The 23,538-nt window shown below is 39.6% G+C and overlaps 1 protein-coding gene and 1 pseudogene across 3 annotated transcripts in view; one reads left to right on the forward strand and one right to left on the reverse strand.

The window, feature by feature from the left end:
- EXOC4 (exocyst complex component 4) overlaps positions 1-23,538 on the reverse strand; it is a 746,310-nt gene that overhangs the window by 345,032 nt on the left and 377,740 nt on the right. The gene's annotated exons all lie outside the window — the stretch shown is intronic.
- Positions 839-1,133, forward strand: LOC129498246 (ATP synthase F(0) complex subunit C2, mitochondrial-like; annotated as a pseudogene).

The following is a 23,538-nucleotide window of genomic DNA, read 5'->3' on the forward strand; positions in this document are numbered from 1 at the left end:
GCCTTCCCTGAGACCCTCTCTGTGCTTTCCTATCCTACTTCTCCCTTCTTCTAACACAAACCCCCCCTTTTATTTATTTAGTTAGTTAGTTATTTAGTTAGTTATTTTTAAGATTTCATTTATTTATTCATGAGAGACACAGAGAAGAGAGATGCAGAGACACAGGTAGAGGGAGAAGCAGGCTTCATGCAGGGAAGCCCGATGTGGGACTTGACCCCAGGACTCGAGGACCCTGCCCTGGGCCAAAGGCAGGCACTAAACCACTGAGCCACCCAGGGATCCCCAACCTCCCCCTTTTAATAACCCTTCGTTTTTAGGGGCTACCGACACTGAGTTGAGCATGGCTGGCTCTCTTTTTATCCTCAGTGTGTGGACACAGACAGCATGACACACATTTTTACTGATTTAAATGCATCTGACTGTCATGACAGCAAGCTCTGGCCTCTGATGCCTGGCTTTGAAGCACAACTCAATGACTTCCTCACCATGTAATGAGGGGCATGTTACTTAAAGTCTCTGAACCTCAATTTCCCCCTCCAAAACAACAAAGATATCAACAGGGCACATCACATGGGGTTGTTTGTGCAAAGTAAAACTTGTGCATTGAAGGTGGTTAGCATGGGGTCTGACACGTGGCAAATGCTTAACACGAGATTAATTCGGTGGCAATGTTATTAAGAAATACTGATCTCTAAGAGAGGGATAAGTTGCTGCCGGAAAACTCTTGAAGAAAACAGATCTTTACAGCTTCCTTTTGCTCTTTCCGCATATCCCCCCAGCCCCTCTGTCTTCTCTGAACAGGGAGCAGCTCTCCCGCCAGGGCCCCTTGTCCCCTGAAATGTAGGCCTGTGCAAAGTTAGTCTCCACCCCCTTCTTGGTCAGGAGCACCTCTCAGCTGCTGAGCCCATCACTGTCTGCAGTGGTGCTAAAACCACCCGAGACGACAGATCAGAGCCTCAGCATCTTGGCAGCCCTTGATCTCACTTATTCCTACACACAATTTCCATCCCAGTGCCATTTCAAGGGACAGTGACACAGCAGCCAAGTTCACTGGGGCTGGGGTTGCCACGGTAAGGGTGGCTGGCTCTGGGGCTGGAATTGGGACTGTGTTTGGGAGCCTCATCATTGGTTAGGCTGGCAAAGCCTCTCAGAAGCAACTGTTCTCCTACTCCATTCTGGGCCTTGCCCACCCGGGGGCCAAGGGCCTCTTTTGTCTGACCTTTCTCATCCTCTTCGCTTTGTGATAGAGCCGTGTCCACTTTCCATAGGTCTTCCTCTCATGTCTCATTTGCCCTATAATCTCCCCAGGCAGCCCGGGGAAAGTGGTTGGCTCAGGGTTTGACAGAGGAAGACAAATAAATACTATGTTAGTAAGAAAACAAAAAAAGAGGATCTTTAATAAAGTTTTGCTGTGAGGGCAGCCCTGGTGGCGCAGCGGTTTAGCGCTGCCTGCAGCCCGGGGTGTGATCCTGGGGACCTGGGATCGAGTCCCACATTGGGATTCCTGCATGGAGCCTGCTTCTCCCTCTGCCCATGTCTCTGCCTCTCTCTCGCTCTCTCTGAATGAATGAATAAATAAATCTTTAAAAAAAATTTTAAAAAACAAAGTTTTGCTGTGAAATGAATTTTAAAACGTGATTTTTCTCTTCTTTAAGAAAACTGGGAGTAAAAGTCTTTATTACTTCATAGCTCTCAAGACTGGACTGGTGTGTGAGGACTGGGCCACAGGACTGCTCAGTTTCCCTTACCGTAGTGTGCTAGAGTCACGAGATGGGAACGGAGCTAGGTGAACAGTCAGGAAGGGAGCTCAACATGGTCAGGGAAGGATTTTCAGTATGGTCACAAACACTCACCTCACTATTAGAATTCTCTACCAAGATATAGCTGGAGGTGTGGGCTGTTTTACTTAGGGACTAAAAGGGAGTTTCAAAACTGGACCTACAGCAATACCTGTGGGGATGAGAAAGACTGGAAAGCATGTGGAAGGAACTATGAAGATGGATGGCAATAAAGAGCAATGTAACAAGAACAGTAATAAAAAGTATTATGACAAAAATATGTAAGCAAAGAGGGTTTTTCCACAATTTCAGACTGTACACAGAATATTGCAAATGCCCGACTGGTAGAGGAGATATCATTATTCAATTCCAGAAGAACTGGCATTCCTTGGTTTCCAAGTACGCAGAGTATAATATAAATGTCAAAACTTTCACCCAGGAAACAATGAACCATCTTCTGACGAAGAAAAATGGGCCTGGACCATGGGGCTATGTGTTCTGAAATGTTTAAAATGACAGACAAGTTAAATTACGTTTGAAGGTTTTATTTTTCTAAGGCAGACAAACGACATTTTTACTAATACTGAAAGATAATTTACTTTCTTAAAAAATATATATATTTAGGCCATATTCTTCTAGTTCCAGAGCTTCCCATACTGCTTATAGCAGAGAATACTAATGACTAATAAAATTGGGCACCATTTCTTATCTGTCCCAAAGGAACAATAATCATCACTATACTGTCATTTCAAATGTAAAGTAAAATCACTAATCCACTGGGACTCAAAGTAGAAAGCTGCAAGGTATTGTTTTATTGCTGCCACTTTTTTCAAGACCTATTTTCATTTTGTGGAAGACTTCATTCTAGTTAATTAAAGGTTATGTTGATCAAAGGAAAAATGCATGTAGATATATACACACCATATATAATGCCTGTTCTATATATTTGTGTGCCTATGCAAAGAGTTCTATTTTCAGCTGGCTTCCCAAAAAGGCCAGCTCTTTCAGAGTTAATCATGCTAATAAAATTTACTACCTTCTTGGCTTTGGTGAAGATCCCTATAAAATTACACAATGACCTCAGGACATTTCTATTTGCATTATAGGGTGTCTCCATCATGATTCTGACTCTGAGTTCAATGGTATGTAAAGTGATGCTAAATAATACTACTCTAGACCAACTATTTTAAGAGTGCTTCAAGGCAAATATGTCCTCTAAGCCTACTTTAAAAATAAATTTTACATATGTCTGTACACACACACACAGTTTCCTAGATCCATACACTAGTATGTTAAGATTTAACATAAATACTTATGTTAAATAAATATCCTTATCCAATAGGTTTTTTTTTTCCTCTTTAAGGCACATTTCCTGGCAACTGATTAATAACCAGGTAAGCTAAAATAATGAACAAGTCCTTGAATTTATTTTAAGGCCAGACTGAAGAATTCAACTAGCCTGCAGAAAAGTTAGGACTTGTATCAATAACTGGGTCATGAAGTATGGAGGACAAAGGAGCTAAGAGACACTAGAGAGGGGCAAATACCATCATAGAAATTCAGACTCAAAATATATGCAACACGGATGTCTGGGTGGCTCAGTGGTTGAGCATCTGCCTTTGGCTCAGGGCGTGATCCTGGGTCAGGGGATCAAGTCCCGCATGGGGCTCCTTGTGGGGAGCCTGTTTCTCCTTCTGCCTATTTCTCTGCCTCTTTTTCTCTCTCTCTGTGTCTCTCATAAATAAAGAAATAAAATCTTAAAAAAAAAAAAATACACACACACACACACACACACACACACACACACACACATATATATGAAACAATAAGGATGCTGGAGAAAGCCAAACATTAAACTTAGTACCAAATACTAAACTTAGTACCAATTCTTTGCCTACAGATTTATCAAAACTGTGCTAGCCCTGTCAAGTCTCAGTTTGTGCTAGCTGGTTAGACGGAAATCCTACTCTGCTGGCTGTACATAGCTGGGCATAAAGAGGAGACGCAGTGACCTCCACTATCACTGAGTACAGCTACTCCACATATGGTCCCCGTGGATGAGGTCAGACTAGAGACCTTGTTCTACAGCATGATTCCATCCTACCCACTGTAGCTAAGTGGATCAAGGGTAGGTGTCTTACCCAATGACAGCCAATTCAAAGGCGGGCTAGAAGCCAAGACCATATTCTTACTCAGAAAAAGCTAAAAATTAAAATGAGGTGAAGAAAAAAGCAAATGAAACATTATGATGTATAAATCCAATTTTTAAAAGGACTCAAATTGTGAGAACAAAAAACTATAAGGAGGGCAAAGCAGGCATGGAGGTTAGCTGAATCATTTACTGGAAGATGAATATTTGTGGGTCAGTTATCACTCACCACATTCTGTTTCCTCCTATCTCAGCTTTGTATTGTGTACTACCAATTCTGCGATTCTCTTGCATTTTTTAAATAACTCCCAGCTACATCACACACATGCTGTAACGCTCGCAATAATCTAAATGAGTCTCTATTAGAAAAGAAAAGATCCAACTAAAAGACTGAGCAAAAGTTTTGCCAAGGGATTTGAAAATCAAGTTAAATCTCCAAGGAAGCTGTTATCTGTGTAACTCATTCTTCTCCATTTGACCAAACTGCCATTTGAAAGAATAAAAATGGCTGTAATGGCCTCACGACCACCATTCTTAACAATTTAATGATTGAAAATGACTTCACTTCCCATCTGTCTTTCTCTAGTCTTGCCCCACCCCATATGCATCCCATCTCTTTCCCTTTCATACTTACTTATAAAGACTTCATTTATAGTTGACAAATCACAGTGATTGCCAGGTGTTTGAGAAATGAAAAACAGTCATCTTCATCAAAAGATGACAGATATGCAGAAGAACAGAAGATTTTTAAGAATATAAGGATTTTTCAGTGGCATCACTGATGACATAGAAGTTCAAATTCCGCTTTGTTCATTATCAAACAACATATGCCATTCATAAACAATCCCTAGACTTCAACCATAAGGGTCTATATCTCCTATTTTACTTTCTCCTCTCCATCCACTTCATCAATTCCCCCCTTGCCAAGGTTCAAAAATCTCCTAATCTGGTAGAACTGATTTCACGCCAGATCTGCTTTGATCTTTCTCCTATGTGTTTAACTATTCACTTAACCCCAAAAGAGGTAAATAGGATTCAATTAATCTCTATCCTCCAAATCTTTTCAGATTAAGTATGTATTGCCTTCAAGGAGAAGTCATACAGCTTCCTATTCATCCTATTCATTGAATCTTCCTATTCCTGTTCAAAATTATATTATGAAATACTCAAATGTTTAAGTACAAAGAATAATGAGCATCCATGCAGCAACTATCCAGTTAAAAAAATAAAACATTAAAGCCTTGAGTGCAGTCCTCTCCAATCACATTTTTTTTCTACTAGAGTGACTTTTAATGTTTATCATTCTGAACTAGGTCTTTATCTTTTATACATGTAAGGACTACTACAGGATACATAGAGACATATGTACAGTTTCTCTTATTTTTAAACTTTGTATGAATGCCATCATACTATATTTTTTTTCAAACATGCTGTTTGGGAGATTGATTCATGTTGAGGTACACAGTTCCTATTCAATTATTTTTTACTGTTGGAGAGTCTGGGTAGCTTTTCATTGTTGTAATGTATCACACTGTATTTATCAATCCTTCTGTTGATTAACAGAACATTTCCAGCTTCTAACTATACTTAACAATGCAAGTTGTACTTCATTGCTAATTCATCTATCTCTTTTCCTCTCTGCTTGCTTTTAATGTATTAGCTTTGACTTTGGTCTTTTTTTTAAATTTTATTTATTTATTCATTCATGAGAGAGAGAGAGAGAGAGAGAGAGAGAGAGAGAGAGGGGCAGAGGGAGAAGTAGGCTTCATGCAGGGAGCCCGACATGGGACTCGATCCAGGGTCTCCAGGATCATACCCTGAGCCAAAGGTGGCGCTAAATCGCTGAGCCACCTGGGCTGCCCTGACTTCGGTCTTCTATAGTTGTATTTTGCTGCATTACAATATGGGTCTCTTATCTTCCCTGCTTGGAATTCATTATGCTTGTGGGATGCAAGGATTCATGACATTAATCAATTTTGGAAATTTCTCAATTTCTATGTCCTTAGATATTGTTTCTTCTCCCATTCTTTCCATTATCTTCTTTTGAAATTTCATTTATGTGTATGTGGTAACCTTTTGTGTTATCCCCAAAACTTACTGATAACTGCCATTCTGTGGGTTACGAATTCTTTCTTTCTTATTTCAGAAAGAGAGAGCGTGCATGAGCAGGTGGGGCAAAGAGAGAGGAGATAGACTCTCAAGTAGACTCCTTGCTGAGCACAGAGCTGGGCATGAGGCTCAATCTCATGACCCTGGGACCACGAACTCAGCCAAAACTAAGAGTTGGACATTTAACTGACTGTGCCAGGCTGGCACCCCTATGGGTCAAGAATTCTAATAGGGCAGAGTAGGGATGGACTGTTCCATAATGTCTGGGAACTCAGATGGGAACACAAAACAAGTAGGAGTGACCTGAAGATCTGGGACTGGACCCTCAGTCTGGTTCAGTATTTCTGAAAACATTGTAGCCTCGTAGTAATTGGATTTCTTTAATGTCACCTCAGGGTTCCCAGAACAATCAGCCCAGCAAAAAAGGTAGAAGCCATATAGCCTTTTACGACTTAGCCTCAGAAATTACATAATGTTATTTATACCATATACTTGGATCAGTCACAAAACTGCCCGGTTTCAATGGCATGGACTCTATCTCAAGATAGGAAGAGCATCAGAGAACTGGTGGTCCTTTGTCAAAGTGGCCCTGCAACCTACATATTTTAACTTCTCTTTCACACTTTCTATATTTTTTGTCTTTATGCAGTGTATTTTAATTATTTCTTCATATTTGTTTAGTAGTTTGCTAATTCTCCTGTGTCTAATCTGAAGTTTAAACCATGACCTAAATTTTTAATGCAAAGATTAAAATTTTCACCCCTAGAAGTCTTTTTTTTTATCAAGACTGCCTCAACATGTTTTTGATAGCATCTCATTCTTTTACGTTTTTGATGCAAATTTCATTTTTTAAATGTTTGAAACATACCCATTTCATAATCTGTAACTAGCAACCCCATTTCTCAAATTATTGGGAATGAACTCAACTGTGTTTTGTTTCTGCTTGACTCCAGCTCATGGTTACATATCCCCCTGTGCATTCTGTAATTTCAGGTTGTGAACTCATGTGTTAGGCAATTTTATCCATAGGAAGAACCAAGGCCTAAATTTATGGCATATTCTTCTAGAGAAGAATTGTTTGCTTTGCCAGGACAAATTTCCTTGTCATCTATCCTTGCTGATAAGTGCATCTGATTTCTATTCTACTCTTTTACTACAGTTAACAACCCTTCAAAAAGTCTATACTTCACAGGGTGGTTTTAGTTCTAAAATCCCCCTCTTGTACAGGCCCAAGGTCCTGTCTCCAGTAGTGATGCAGCTGTTAAAACCCAAACCTCTTGGTTACTGAAACTGACAAATGCCCCTGAGCAGCTGCGGTATCAGTATCCGCTTACTGCTCTGGTTTTTCTTTTTCTCTTTATTTTCATCCCCAGGAGACCTCTTACTAACAAGGTCAGCAATACATTTAAAAGGAAGTTTATTACATTACATCCAGCATTTCTAACTACTTTGTACTGGGAAAATTTCCAGGTTTTTTAGCTCTCAACCTTGCCAGAAATCCAGGGCCCTTCCTTTTATTTTTATGTGGCCATTTCTAATATTTCTTCTTCCCCATTTCCTTTAACCCAAGCCCCACAAATGTCTTTTTTTTTTTTTTATAAATTTTTATTGGTGTTCAATTTACCAACATACAGAATAACACCCAGTGCTCATCCCGTCAAGTGTACCCCTCAGTGCCCGTCACCCATTCACCCCCACCCCCCACCCTCCTCCCCCTCCACCACCCCCAGTTCATTTCCCAGAGTTAGGAGTCTCTATGTTCTGTCTCCCTTTCTGATATTTCTCACACATTTCTTCTCCCTTCCCTTATATTCCCTTTTGCTATTATTCATATTCCCCAAATGAATGGGAACATACACTGTTTGTCCTTCTCCGGTTACTGTGGCCAAGTTAAAAAAGGGTGTTGCCTGAGTTCTTCTCTGGGATTTTGATGGAATCTTGTCTCACATTTAGATCTTTCATCTATTTTGAGTTTATCTTTGTGTATGGTGCAAGAGAGTGGTCCAGTTTCATTCTTCTGCATGTGGATGTCCAATTTTCCCAGCACCATTTATTGAAGAGACTGTCTTTCTTCTAGTGGATCGTCTTTCCTCCTTTATCGTATATTAGTTGAGCATAAAGTTCAGGGTCCACTTCTGGGTTCTCTGTTCTGTTCCATTGATCTATGTGTCTGTTTTTGTGCCAGTACCACACTGTCTTGATGAACACAGCTTTGTAGTACAACCTGAAATCTGGCATTGTGATGCCCCCAGATATGGTTTTCTTTTTTTAAAATTCCCCTGGCTGTTTGGGGTCTTTTCTGATTCCACACAAATCTTAAAATAATTTGTTCTAAGTCTCTGAAGAAAGTCCATGGTATTTTGATAGGGATTGCATTATACGTGTAAATTGCCCTGGGTAACATTGACATTTTCACAATATTAATTCTGCCAATCCATGAGCATGGAATATTTTTCCAACGCTTTGTGTCTTCCTCAATTTCTTTCAGAAGTGTTCTGTAGTTTTTAGGGTATATTTTGAGAACCATTTGAATGGTAAATGGTTCTCCAACCTTTTATTTTCAGGTTGTAGGTGTCCTTCTGTCTAAAATGAGTCTCTTGTAGACAGCAAATAGATGGGTCCTGTTTTTTTATCCAGTCTGAAACTCTGCGCCTTTTGATGGGGTCATTAAGCCCATTCACGTTCAGAGTTACTTGAACTTCTTCTTAAAGGGGAGTTTTAAGAGTCCCCCTTAAAATTTCTTGCAGAGCTGGTTTGGAGGTCACATATTCTTTCAGTTCCTGCCTGTCTTGGAAGCTCTTTATCTCTCCTTCCATTTTGAATGAGAGCCTTGCTGGATAAAGTATTCTTGGTTGCATGTTCTTCTCATTTAGGACCCTGAATATATCCTGCCAGCCCTTTCTGGCCTGCCACGTCTCTGTGGAGAGGTCTGCTGTTACCCTAATATTCCTCCCCATGAAAGTCAGGGACTTCTTGTCTCTTGCTGCTTTAAGGATCTTCTCTTTATCTTTGGAATTTGCAAGCTTCACTATTAGATGTCGAGGTGTTGAACGGTTTTTATTGATTTTCGGGGGGGATCTCTCTATTTCCTGGATCCGAATGCCTGTTTCCCTTCCCAGATTGGGAAAGTTTTCAGCTAGGATTTGTTCAAATACATATTCTGGCCCTCTGGCCCTTTCGGCGCCCTCGGGAACCCCAATTAAACGTAGGTTTTTCTTCCTTAGACTGTCATTTATTTGCCTTAATCTGTCTTCATGGTTCTTTAATTGTTTATCTCTTTTTTCCTCAGTTTCCCTCTTTGCCATTAACTTGTCTTCTATGTCACTCACTCGTTCTTCCACCTCGTTAACCCTCGTCGTTAGGACTTCTAGTTTGGATTGCATCTCATTCAATTGATTTTTAATTTCTGCCTGATTGGATCTAAATTCTGCAGTCATGAAGTCTCGTGAGGCCTTAATGCTTTTTTCTAGAGCCACCAGTAGCTGTAGAATAGTGCTTCTGAATTGGCTTTCTGACATTGAAGTGTAATCCAGATTTTGTAACTCTGTGGGAGAGAGGGCTGTTTCTGATTCTTTCTTTTGAAGTGAGGTTTTCCTTCTAGTCATTTTGCTCAGTGCAGAGTGGCCAAAAACAAGTTGTATTGGAACACGGGGGAGTATCACTGGTCCCTCTAGCTGGTCTTCTGGGGGAGGGGCCTGTTGCGCTGATTCTCAGGTGTTAGCACTTGGGGGAGCTGCTCTGCCCCTGCCTGCTGCAGGGCTCAGCGGGGGTTGTTTACCCCGTGAGGTCTCAGGAGGATCAGCGGCAGTTGCTATGGCAACTCTGGAAGCCTGGATTCAGCCTCCGCAGGAACTACGGGGCTCGGGGCTCTCGGCTCTCCGTCCGCAGGGCCTGGAGGCTCCGGGGCGGGGCCGCTGATCTGCTCAGCTCGGGGCAGGAGCGTCCTTGCTGTCCTGGGCCCTCCCGGCCTCTGCCTGTCCCGGGGGGAGGCCGGATCCTGGGCTGTGTCCCGGCGCCCTGTGCTCCGGGGCCTGTGTTGTTGGATTTGCGCTCCCGCCCCGCAGCTCCCTCCCTGGAGCCGCTCCCGAGCCCCTCCGAGCTGCTCCGGTGCGTGCTGCAGCCCTTAGGGAGCTCGGAGCACTCCCCTGCGCTCGCATGTGTCTGTTAGTGTCCCCGGGAGCCCGAGGGCATCCCCGCTCTCCTGGGTCCTGCTCCAACTCCCTGCGAGCCCCTTTCCGCCCGCCCGGGAAGGTTGGTGCAGCTCCTGCTCCTCCGGGACGGGGCTCTCCTGTCCTGGGGACACTCGCCCCGGCCTCAGCCCGGCTCCTCGCGGGGCCCCTCCCCCTCGGAGGCCTTTTGTTTCTTTATTTCTTTTTCCCCGTCTTCCTACCTTGATAGAAGCGCGAACTTTTCTCACTGTAGCATTCCAGCTGGTCTCTCTTTACATCTCAGGCCGAATTCGTAAATTTTCAGGATGGTTTGAAGGTTATCTAGGTAATTTGGTGGGGACAGGTGATTTGGGGACCCTGCTCTTCCGCCATCTTGCCCCTCCCCCCCCACAAATGTCTTATATCATGCAAAGTCGTTTCTACTTCATCAAATGCAATCCTTAAAAAGTTGATGTGGTAATGTGGTATTTTTCCAATTACCAATTCTTAAAAGTTGAAATCAACTATTAATGTGGTAATTTTGTACTAAAATTCTTTGTTTTTCTAAGTATATCAAGTTTGTAATAATACAGTGAAACCATTACTTCTTCATCTTTTGAAAAGTTATGAGTGTACTAAAACCCAAAGAAGAAAGCTTTCTGTCATTTTAAGCACATTTTCAATTAATTAATTCTAATTTAGCAAATTATCATGAAGGATTAATGCTTTATCTTTCCTTTGTAAAACACTACATCGTAGTTTACTTGCAGTCTTGCAAAGTCAGAAGGATGATAGGACATCTAGAGGCATCTTTTCTGAACTATGACCAGTCTCATACAGGTTCATCATATGTGTGCTAAGTAGCATCTGTTAAAGATTGTTAAAGCAGAGGTGTTGCAACTAATTGGATTAACCACACTTGTTATATTGGCAGAATTATACATCTTTAAAATAACAAATGTGATTTTGTGACTTTCTAAACTGATCTAGGACAGCTTACTAAACACATATAAAGAAACCTGAGAGCACACTGTGATCATCAGCTTAACATGCTATGTTTTATTTAAAAAAAGGTGGGGGGCGGCCCGGGTGGCTCGGTGGTTTGGCACTGCCTTCGGCCCAGGGCGTGATCCTGGAGTCCCAGGATCGAGTCCCACGTCGGGCTCCCTGCGTGGAGCCTGCTTCTCCCTCTGCCTGTGTCTCTGCCTCTCTCTCTGTCTCTGTCTCTCTCATAAATAAATAAAATCTTAAAAAAAAAAATAGGTGGGTTGAATTTCTGTTTTTCAGGTGTTTTATATCTTTATAATTTGGTTGTATAGATTTATAGGTAAAATATTCACCAGCTTTTCATATTTTGGTACTAATGTATATTACCTGATTTTCTTTTCTCATGAGTGATGTGTCATAAAAGGGACAGCTATTTTAACAAAAGTCACAAAATTGCTTTTCTTGATTCAAGAATGCCTAAGATTCTCATGAGTGCCCCCAAAACTCGGCAAGAGAGACAGTGTGCTGTGCAGAGACCATAAAGCTGTACTAGAGGCAGGGCTTTCAAATGAGGATACTACTGGAAATTATTCTAACCTTAAACAATATTTAATGATCAGTGAAAGAATAATTATCACCATGTGGGTATGTTCGATTCAAAAGCTACAGATATTAGTTATAATGGCTCAGATGAGCAAATTATAAGCTATTCAGTCTTGTATTGCCAGCCATTTGACAGTTTAATATATATGTTAGATACTGAGCCCTCAGAGATGAGCCAACTATGGGACCCAGGAAATTTAACAAAAATCCTCTACCCCTGGACAAGCAGAGCAGAACTAACTCCATTTTGTGCTACACCCGCCACCTCCTGCATGACCCCCACATGACCTGCTTATTGCTTAAGGCGCCTCGTCAAGCTGCTGGGCACACCCTTACCGGAAATCGGCTCATAACAATGTAACCCCGCCTTGTGCCCGCCAGAACTGCGAGCCAATTCCGACCAGAGTGATAGGCCAGTTCAAATGGTCACTATAGGGTAAATTGTGATTCAACTGGCCACCTGCGTGTGGACCGACATGACTGTGCAACTTTCTATATGTGTTGCAATCCCACTGGCCACTGGCCCCTATAAAGCTGCTATGCCTCTTAGCCTCGGGGTCCAAGTCCCTGCTCCGCTGTGTCGGGTGCACTTGGACCCAAGCTCGAGCTTGTAAATAAACCCTCATGTGTTTGCATCGGTGTTGGCTCCTTGGCGGTTTCTTGGATTCGTGATCTTGGGCACAACACCAACAGTGCATATTGAAATCGGCACATTGTGAGTTAAATTAACAAGTCAGATATAGAATAAGCTGCAAACTGGATACTGATCAATTATGCCCCAAGCAGAGCAATCAAGGAGTGCTATCTTTGAAAGTAAGCCTGTTGACCTGAAAGAATGAGAAACAACACTCACAGTGATTTTACTCCTTCTAATCTGTCTGCTAACACTAACAAAATGTGTCAGCTGGAATGAGCCATGTAATATCAACACACAGGGAAGGAGAAGCATGGCCCCACAAAGAAAGACCGGAGTAAAAGGAGAAGAGAGATGATATTCAAGAGTCACAGTGCTCGGAAAATCAAGGTGGAAGGGCAGTCTTTTAATCAGGTCCTCACACGAGGCCCCCCCCTTTCCTAGAATGACAAAATCTTTGAAAGATCAGGACACCAACTTGTTTAAGGAAAAGCATTTCATGGTGTCTGGCAGAGAAGGGAAATCCATACGTCCCTCTGCCACGTGTGGAACAACTCCTTTCCTTCCAAAACACACATCTGGTGCTAGAGAACAGAATATGCTCTGGGACCCAGCAGGTGTAGCTTTGAGTCATTCTGACCCAGAGCCTCAGCCCCTATGAGGTGGTAAAAGGGTCTGATGGTAAACACTACTTAGCATCTGGTACGGAACTAGCAGGCAATGAAATCATAATGCGTGCACAAGAAAGGTGGCCTATGAAATTGCTCAGGGTATGCTTCTCTTCCATAAAGCGGGGTGTTTTTTTCAGTAAATGTTACGGTATGAACCTGCTATACGAATTCTCAGGAATGGGGTAAAATGGTTGGTTGGTGGTTTGTTACCATTTGGGCTTTACCTCTGTCTCAAGTTTCTCATCTTAAAAGGAGAGTAATAACCACACTATCACATAGGTTACAAGTTTTAAGTGTAAGGATTAAATAAACTAATGTATGTAAAGTGTTATAAAACTGTGCTAGATTCATAATATTCCATAACTATTCTAGTAGCATGGCTGTTATGCTTAACAGGCTCACTTGTTTTCCTGACTTCTGTATCATTTGTCCAATTTGCATATATTTGTTTTTCATGAGCTTTCATTTCAGCCATTTTGATATAACATTCTTCCTCCAGAGTAAATGAAAAGTATTTGTTCTATATTTTTAAATGTTTATTTCTTTAAGATTTATTTATTCACTTATTAGAGAAAGAGAGAGAGAGAGAGAAGAGAGAGGGAGAAAGAATCTTAAGCAGACTCTGCACTGAGCATAGAACCTGAAGAAGGGCTCCATCTCAGGTCCCTGAGATCATAACCTGATCCAAAACCAAGAGTCGCACACTTAACCAACTGCACCACCCAGGAGCCCCACCATGTGAATATTTTCAAATGAACATCAAATAAAGGGAAACTGTTAAGGGCTGATCTGCCAGAAGGAAAAACAGCCCAATGAAAATGTGTAATGGATTTGTGCTAAAATGTTAAGAGATATTAAGTCAATATTTCATACAGTAGCAAAATTTCGTTAATCAAATTTTAATTACATAGATTATATAGATTCTCTTCATTAAACACAATGGATGTATTTTTTAATGGATGTATTTTGTTTTTTTAAATTTTTTTAATTTTTTATTTATTTATGATAGTCACAGAGAGAGAGAGAGAGAGAGAGAGAGAGGCAGAGACACAGGCAGAGGGAGAAGCAGGCTCCATGCACCAGGAGCCTGATGTGGGATTCGATCCCGGGTCTCCAGGATCGGGCCCTGGGCCAAAGGCAGGCGCCAAACTGCTGCGCCACCCAGGGATCCCCTAATGGATGTATTTTGAATGAAGTTATACACCTGTTTGATTCTTCACAAGTACTAAATATCTTTCTTTTATTTTTAACAATTTATCTTGAAAAAGTTGTACACTTACAGAAGAGTTGCAAGGAGAGTACAGAGTTCTGTATACCTTTCAACCCACTCTCCCTTATTTAACCATGGTGTCATTGGTAAAACTAAGTTAACATTCGTACAATACTCCACTACAGACTATATTCTGATTTCCCAAGTTTTTCTACTAATGTCCTTTCTCTGTTTCAGTATCTAATCCTTGATGCCACAATGAATTTAGATGTCATATCTTAGTCTCCTTCAGTCTATGTCAGTCTTCTGACAATTCCTCAGTCTTTGTCTTTCATGATTTCAAAACTTCTCAAGAGTACTCACCAGTTATTTTGTTCCTTTGATGTTTTCTCAGGGCTTAGACTGTGGTTATGGATTTTTGGGGAGGAATACCACAGATGTGAAGTGCCTTTCTCATCTTATCACATCAGGGGATATATAACATCAATAGGTCTTATTACTGGTGCTGTAAACTTTGATCACATGCAAGGTGGTGTCTATCAGGTTTCTCCACTGTAAAGTTACTCTTTTTGCCTTTCCAGAAGTTTGTCATAATGTCCAGCCCACACTCTAGGTCAGGGGAATCAGGTTTTGGAGGGAGAGGCATCAAGGCAGCTGTGGATTTATGTTAAAATCTCCAGGATAATTAATAAACACTTTGGGAGAGATACTTTGAAGTTTATACAAATATCCTGGTTCTGTAACTGAGATGTTTTCAAAAGCCATTTTTTACTTATACCATTTCCTTTGACCTTCCTAAAAATCCTTTACTTAGTGAATAAATAAGCTGAAAATGATGGACACAGCTCACTATAATTAAAGTCTAAAGCAGACTCCCAACTTCATGCTATAATCATAAATCCGCATGGCAGTGCTAATTTTGATGCTCAAACCAGCACTGAACGATTTTATTGTCCAAACAGCAATGGGGCATAAATAGGCATGCATACTCATTAGGATTAACTCACCCCACTAAAGACAAAATTCAAGTAACAGAAAATAAGGAAGAGGGGTAAGCCAGGAGACAATCAAGTGTTTGATGCTTGAGCTCTGTATGCACATCATTGCCACTCCCCCTCTAAACCAAGGGTATTATTTAATGATCTCACAATGTCTATTTGGCTCTTTTCCCATAAAATAAACTGGACTCTGGACTACCTAATCATTTCTTTATTGATGTCTGAAACCCAATGGGAACTATAGTTTAGGCGTAAGTCTAAAATACAGTTTAGGGGAATCCCTGGGTGGCTCAGTGGTTTAGCACCTGCCTTCGGCCTAGGGCGTAATCCTGGGGTCCCAGAATCGAGTCCCACATTGGGCTCCTTGCATGGAGCCTGTTTCTCCCTCTGCCTGTGTCTTTGCCTCTCTCTCTCTGTCTTTCATGAATAAATAAATAAAATCTTTAAAATATAAAATAAAATAAATAAAACAAAACAAAACAAAATAAAATAGTTTGAGGGGTGCCTGGGTGGCTCAGTCAATTAACCATCTGCCTTCAGCTCAGGTCATGATCCCAGGGTCCTGAGATTGAGCCACATGTGGGTCTTTCTGCTCTGTGGTGAGCCTGCTTCTTCCTTTCCCTCTGCCTTCTGCACTGGTTACCTGTGTTCTCTCTCTAATAAATAAAATCTTAAAAAATATATATAGTTGAGATAAACCTAGTTTCTAACTTTAAATCATACTTCATTCTTTGTTAAAAATTTCAGTGATTATTTTTAGCTAATACCAGCCAGTTATATCAAAAAAAAAAAGCCTAGATGGAGTATTTTGGATGCTTGCAAATAATACTTATAAAGCACTTCCACATACATTTCCTCATACAATCCTTTGAAGACATTATCAGATAAACAGAAAAAAATGACCTTATTTCTATTTTACAGATGAGACTTCTAAGGTTTTAAGTAGTTTACCTATGATCAACTACCCAATAACTGGTAGGGTCAGGACTGGAAACTAGAAAATACATTATGCTGTATACCTATATTTGACCTAAACTGGTGGATATTTACTCTCTTTTATTTATATCTGAATTTGCCTGAGCATACTTGGGATATATCAGATCATTTCTTTCCAAAAAAATGCATTCTTGGATACTACATTGGAGCTACTGGCACTTTTTCAAATCACATTTTTTTCACAGCACAGAACATATGCTCATCTGATGAGAACATTAAAAAATACAGAAAAAGTTAAAAACTAGAAAGGAAAAAATAAAACTCAGGGACAACTATGTTCATTATCTGTTATACTACCTCCCAGAGGTATCTGACACAGGATCACAGTGTGTCTACAATTTCATATGCACTTGAAACACATACTTCTCTCTACTAACAGAAGCTCTCCAGGCACAAAATTTTAAACATACCATTAATAATAACAGCAAACAGCTCTATGATGTTTGATGCCAGTCACTATTCTAAGTACTTCACACATATGAATTCATTTAGTCTTCATCTTTGGACTATGAGGTGGGTACTATTATCTCTATTTTTCAGAGGAAGAAACTGACCTCATGGCCATATAATGGTACACCATCTGAAAATACCATAATTTACTTAGCCTTCCCACTATTTCTTGATTATGAGACTGTTTACAATTTCTAAAGCTGTAATTGCCATGGGTAATGCTAAGTTCTAAGTCTACATGTATTTTTAATATAAATGTGTATTCATTTGGCTAAAACTGTGGATTAGGTAAGAGGTGAAACACAGTCTTTATTAGCCATTGTTGGAGTTAAGTAGTACCAAAAGGTGACAGAAAGCAAGGCTGACTTTCTATTTTCAAATGTCTTGAATGGTCTATAACGCTAACTGCTAAGTCTCATGGCTAGGAACTCGGTGAATCATATTTTTGCCTGAGGAACAGTCATTATAGGTAATGTCACCTTCCCCCTATGACCATAATACTTAGTGGTATGGCTTAGATCAAGGATATTGTGACGGGGCAAAGGAAAAATACTCATGTATGGTCAGTCAATCAACAGCCAGCTGGATCAGAAAACATTACCTGGGTTAACAATTTTGGTCTGGCAGACCATACTGCCTTTCAATTTTAAAACAAAATAAAAACATTCCAAAAGTCCTTCCAAAATGTTTCTCTAGACTGCAATGGGAAGACTGGGTCCAAAACTGAATGTGAGTGGAGGCCCAGGGACTGGGGATACTTGCTTCCATAGTACCACACTGGAATTGTTTGTAAAATAAGTAGGTGTCCTGTTTTGTTATAAATACAGACTTTTCTCACTACGAATATGGAGCAAAGGCTTCTTTTTAAATTAAAAAAACAGGAGATCCCTGGGTGGCTCAGCAGGTTTAGCACCTGCCTTTGGCTCAGGTCGTGATTCTGGAGTCCCAGCATCAAGTCCTGCATTGGGCTCCCTGCATAGAGCCTGCTTCTCCTCTGCCTGTGTCTCTGCGTGTCTCTGCATGTCTCTGTGTGTCTCTGCGTGTGTGTGTGTGTGTGTGTGTCTTTCATGAATAAACAAATAAAATCTTTAAAAAAAAAATTCTCCTTTGAAGCAAGTTTCCATCATTCAAAAAGGTATCTGAGGTGAAATGCCCTTTACCTGCTTTATTTACATGAGATACACAACAGAGACTTTATGCTCTCTACCATCTAATTTCTCTAAGCTACAGCCATTGATTCTTTGTAAGTTTATTTATTCAAAACAACAGCACAAACAATTCTTTTTTCTTGGGTCAGCAGCTTACTGAATTAACATCAATCATCAAAGGAGACGGGGCTGAAAGGAAGATGGAAGCCCATTTTCTCAGAGATTGATTTTTTTTAAGCCAAAACACACAGGCATAAGCAGGAGGCTATTTACCATCCAAAAGGTTCAACCTGAAAGTCACAGCCAAAAACGGAGTACTCACAGTACAGATCGGTTCCCTTGAAATCTTAAAGAAGTTGGGTTTTGTTTTATTTTGTTTTTCTCAACACTTAAATTTATTTTTTGATGGCCTGGAGAGTTTGATTACTTCACTATATAAAGCCCACCTGAATAGCTTAAAACAAGGGGAGGGCAGATTCCAAAGGGGAGAGAAGTAGATCAATGTTGGTGTTTATTATAATGATTTTCTAATGGCTTTCTCTACTCTCTTTACTTACTTTGATGTATTTAAAGTGGGAAAAGTTCATCAAAGACCTCTGTGATTAGAGTCTTAAATGTATTTAAACAACTACTTTTGGCACGTTTGAAAGGTGATTTGCTTCATAGGTCCTAACAAAATTACTCTTTGAAAACCCTGATCTGCTTCTTGCTCAGAATTCAGCTCAATTATTTTTCCTTGCAAGGTGGGGGTGGAGGGTTCTTGCCTGAAAATGAAGTCAGAAGGGTCAGTATTCCCGAGACTGCTCTAAGAACTGCAAAAAGTAATTGGTTTATATCCATTATACATCCTGTCGTGTCAGGGTAATGTGTTTCCTTCCTATAGCTTTTCTGGAGATTTACGTAAGGTGAGGAATGCATTAGACCCAGCATATATAAACTACTAGACTCTAGTTCAGTAGAATGTGCTATATTCTTTATTTTAGATATTTTTAAATGTTCGCGATGTTAAATCAACTTTAGGAGAAAATGTTAGATTTTCATTTTAGGCGACAAGTAAATGGAGGAAGACCAAAAAGAAAACAAAAACAACAACAACAAAAAATAACAGAAAAAAAAAGTCCCATAACCCTGAGTTGGCTGGCAGGATGACCGGTGTTATTGCTATTTTCTCTCAAATTGAGACAAAATTTATTTCAGTTAAGACTTTGATATCAAAGCCATCAATCACCCTCTTGTCTGAGAATGAAGCAAGAACATCCACTTGTTCCCCAGATGTAAAACAAAAATTTTTAGCCTCTAATTCACAGGGATTGCTGAGGAATAAAGGTTGTTCTTTAAAAGGAAGAAATAAATCATTAAATAAAATCAATAAAAACCATGAGACTTTCACCTTAAAAAAAAACCACCCACTACTTAACAATGAGATATTGTGATCTGTTAACTATTCTAAACTTTCATTTCTATTTTCTTCCATACCTAGATCACATGCAAATTAGCAAACTAATGTTGTCTGCTGTATCTTACCACCTCCGGCCATTTCTGAGTAACCTTCTAGATCCACAGAATGTTGTGCACTGAGAAAATACAAAATCTAGGAGAAAAAAAAAGGCCTATCCTAAATAATGACTGGCCATGTCAACAATTATAAAGCATTATAGTTCATACAATGTTTCTACCATTCCATGAAGAGAAGATTGGATTTAAGCAAAGCTGAGGAAAAAATAAAAACACAAAACAACTCCCCAGGGCCAGCTCTTCTTGGGCACAATGTAAAGGCTTTAGTAGGAGCTCCTAACATATCAGGTGCAAAGTTCTGCTCTGAGTGGCTCTGTGATGGACATCCTCAGTGAGAACACATCTCAGAGCCTTCAGAGCACTGACAGAGGGATGATAACTGACCACTACCAGTTAGGAGATGGAGAAATTAAAGACAATACTATCAATAAAAATGCTTTGAAAGAAGGTAAGTTAAAAAGCATGATTTGGAATAAAGTTGGCAAAAGATAAAATGAAAAAAAAAGGTCTTTGTAAAATTCTGAAAATAAAATTTCCTCAAATTTTTGAAATGGTGCATTCATGTTGATTTCTCTCCAAATGAACAATTTACGGAAGAGAAGCATCAGACTTACAGGATAACAGGTAAAAATACGTCCTGCTTTTCCAACTTTGGGAGTGTTGACGAAAACACTCCAAGGCAAGGGCCTAAATGATTAGAATATGACGAGCCTGAACTAAACAGAAGTCCTGAGACCAGTTTGAACAGATAAAGAATAACAAAAGAAATATAAAAATAAAATACCTAATTGAAAGAAGTGACTGACTGAGATCTACCAGGCAGGAAGAAAGAGCACAGCAGTCATTAGAGCTGGTGTGGTGACACAAATGTGGGAATTTAAATGGGGGAATAAAAGGAGGAGGACACCAGGTGTGTGATTAAATTTGTGACCTCCAAAAAAATAAATAAATAGTTTCAAAATAAACATAACCTTGAGAAATCAGTTACTTTAATAAAGGGGTCAGCATGAGGGAAACAGTTGGGAGTAAATTGCATTAAATTATTTCCCTTTGAGTGAACACACAGTGTAATAAGCTGTGAAGAGCGTAATTCTGTACTTACATTGTGTTTTGCAAGCAAAGTGGGAAATTGAGAATTACTGAACCTTGCTGAAGTTCTTATCCAAATGAGTGTTTCAATTAGTTAACTAAGATTTCCCTATGCTTTAGAACTGGAGTTAGTTTACAAAATAAAGCAGTGTATCTATGGTGCTGCAAAATGGCCCTGCAAATGTGTTATATGTGCAATTAAATCTAACCAAAGAAAGCTTCTTAAAAAAAAAAAAAAAAGAAAGAAAGCTTCTTGTATTTATAACACACAGCATTATTTAGATAAGATCTTTTATATATGTGTGTATATATATATATATAAATATATTTATATCATTTTCATACCATACAGTTCATCTTTTTTAAAAGGTTACTCTGAACCTGGAGAAAGTAGAACCTATTGAAAACGGTCAATGAAAGTTTAAGAGTACAATTACAGTGATGCCCGAATACTGCTGAACACATTACGGGACTTGAAATAAACCTTCTAATTGACTAAGTGATGCAGGCTCAGTAAAACACACCTATGGACCAGTGAAGGAAACTTAAACAAAATATCTAAGATATTTTAGTAATCAACAACAAACCAGAGCATTCTATTCTGTTGCTATTTAGCAGGGAAAGGAAGGATTTAAGAGAGACTGCTTTTCTGGGTTGCTTAGCAGTGGGAAAAAACAAAGGAGCTTTCATTTACCTTTTTAACTGTCAAGGTGTTGAAGACAGTTCTTTGCAGATAGTGAACATTTTAAAAATTATCTGCTAAATTAGAGACTGAAGGAAGCTGGAATGCAGGAAGAAAGCAAAAGCCAAAGTAAAAAAAAAAAAAAAAAAAAAAAAAACTAAACAGGAAAACAAACTTGAAAATACAAACCTAGAATTCCAGATTGAAGCTTTGGAATTTTATTATGGTTAACTCCAATGATGTTCATTGTTTTTGTTTGTTTTTAATGCCTGCAGTTCATTTAACAAATGAGAAATTCTGCTACATATCCCTTGTGGGGAGACCAGGATGGCTCTAACAAAGATGGAAGTGTCTAAATATGAAATCATGAATCAGATCAAGCACAGTAAATCACCTGGAGAGGGCCATTTGACCTGTGGATTTGGTAGAAGGTTTGTACAATGGTAAAAACAAGGGGATTCATCATTGGTTCCTAGAAACAGCAATATGTCTTAACCGTAACAAAGATGTCAACAAGAATATTTTCATTCTTTTTTCTAGAACTTAAAAATGAGACACAAGAGAAACAGTGAGTTATCAAACCAGTTAGTTTCCCGCACAGGAAACAGGGAGGTTAAAGAAGGCAGAATAATATTCTACAAGGATCACACAGATTTCATCAGTATAAACGAGTATGTCAGAATAAAGGAGGCAAGAATGTGGAGGCTTGGAGATTGATCACTTCGTTCTCATTTTTTCTCCACACCCCACCCCCGTCTCAATCACACACACACACACACTCACACTGTATTTGTGTATCCCCAAAATGATAACTGTATATGACTTTTTGAAAAGTTTTCTGTAATATATGTGATAAAGAACTTCCTACTGAAAATAAAGTCTTTTCACTAATGAAAATTATCAGGAAAATAGTTCGGGAGTATACATATTTGGCTCTTCCACAGAGTATCCTATTAATTAATATATTTACTTAATGAAACGGAGAAAAGAGTGCCCTGGGGGGAAAAAGGAGAGGGTGGTGGCTAATAAAATCCTTTACAGGAAATTCATGAATCCCAGAAAGCATAGTGCTCTCCTTTCTCCTTTACATAGTCAGATCTCATCTTGAATATTACATTCACTCCTGGTTCCTACATATGAAAAGGACAATACGAGGGAAGAACCAAAGAAAAGCAATCAAACTACTCAGAAAACAACTGTTGACGAACAAGGGTCACTTGGTCTGCACAAAAGGCAAATGTGACTAATTTATTCAATGGCTGTCATAAAGGGATTTATTTATTTTTTTAAATGTTTTATTTATTTATTCATGAGAGAAACAGAAAGAGAGAGAGAGGCAAAGACACAGCCAGAGGGAGAAGCAGGCTCCATGCAGGGAACCTGACATGGGACTTGATCCCAGGACTCCATCACCCCTTGATTGTATAAGCATTTTCATGAACTTGTAATTTAAAGCAGAACTATCACACTGGCAACCTATAAACCAAAACCAGAGTGCTGACATATGTGTAGTAGACCATGTTATTTAATTTAAAAAAATTAGATGACAATCAAATGCATGAGGATTTTACACAGTAATCAAAGGCATCTGACTTTTTGCTTGTTTTTCAAATTTAGACAATCTGGCACCACTGGGATTATCTTCTAAATGACAGTGATTAGCTGAACCTGACATAGGCTAGCCCCTCCAGTTTGGCTAAGTCTCCATTTACGCCAAAGTCACTCATTTAGGTTATCAGTCAAGCTCCTCCAGGCATGTACATTTATGATGTGACCTTTTACTTCAGGGAACAAATGTCTAATGAAAGAAAATAAAAGCAAAGATAATGCAAAAATAACCTGAATAATCTCAATATAATCAAGTACACATACACAGAATTTTAAACATTTATGAAAGTTAAATCTTCCTAAAAAATTTTTTTTAAGATTTTATGTATTTATTCATGAGAGACACAGAGAGAGAGACAGAGAGAGAGGCAGAGACATAGGCAGAGAGAGAAGCAGGCTCCATGCAGGGAGCTCAATGTGAAACTTGATCCTGGGACTGGAGGATCACTCACTGGGCCAAAGACAGGCCCTCAGCGGCTGAGCCACCCAGGTGTCCCTCTTTCTGGATTTCAATTATGAAACAGAATGGCCCTACTGACCAATGACCAGAGTGAGATATTTCATCTATTCATTTCATTGTAGATATTTCATTTATGGATAGCTGACAGGTCCTCTTGAAAAGCTCCAAAATGATAAACTGATAATGAAGGAACTGTGAAACAGTGTCTCCCTCTGCACCCTCCCCACCTCCACCACTGAAAAATCCAGATTTTCCATGGGTGAAGATGGTAGAAAATACTAACCAAACATGTATTTATCACAA

Source organism: Nyctereutes procyonoides, unplaced genomic scaffold (assembly GCF_905146905.1).
Source record: "Nyctereutes procyonoides isolate TBG_1078 unplaced genomic scaffold, NYPRO_anot_genome, whole genome shotgun sequence".
In the NCBI taxonomy this organism is placed as follows: Eukaryota; Metazoa; Chordata; class Mammalia; order Carnivora; family Canidae; genus Nyctereutes; species Nyctereutes procyonoides.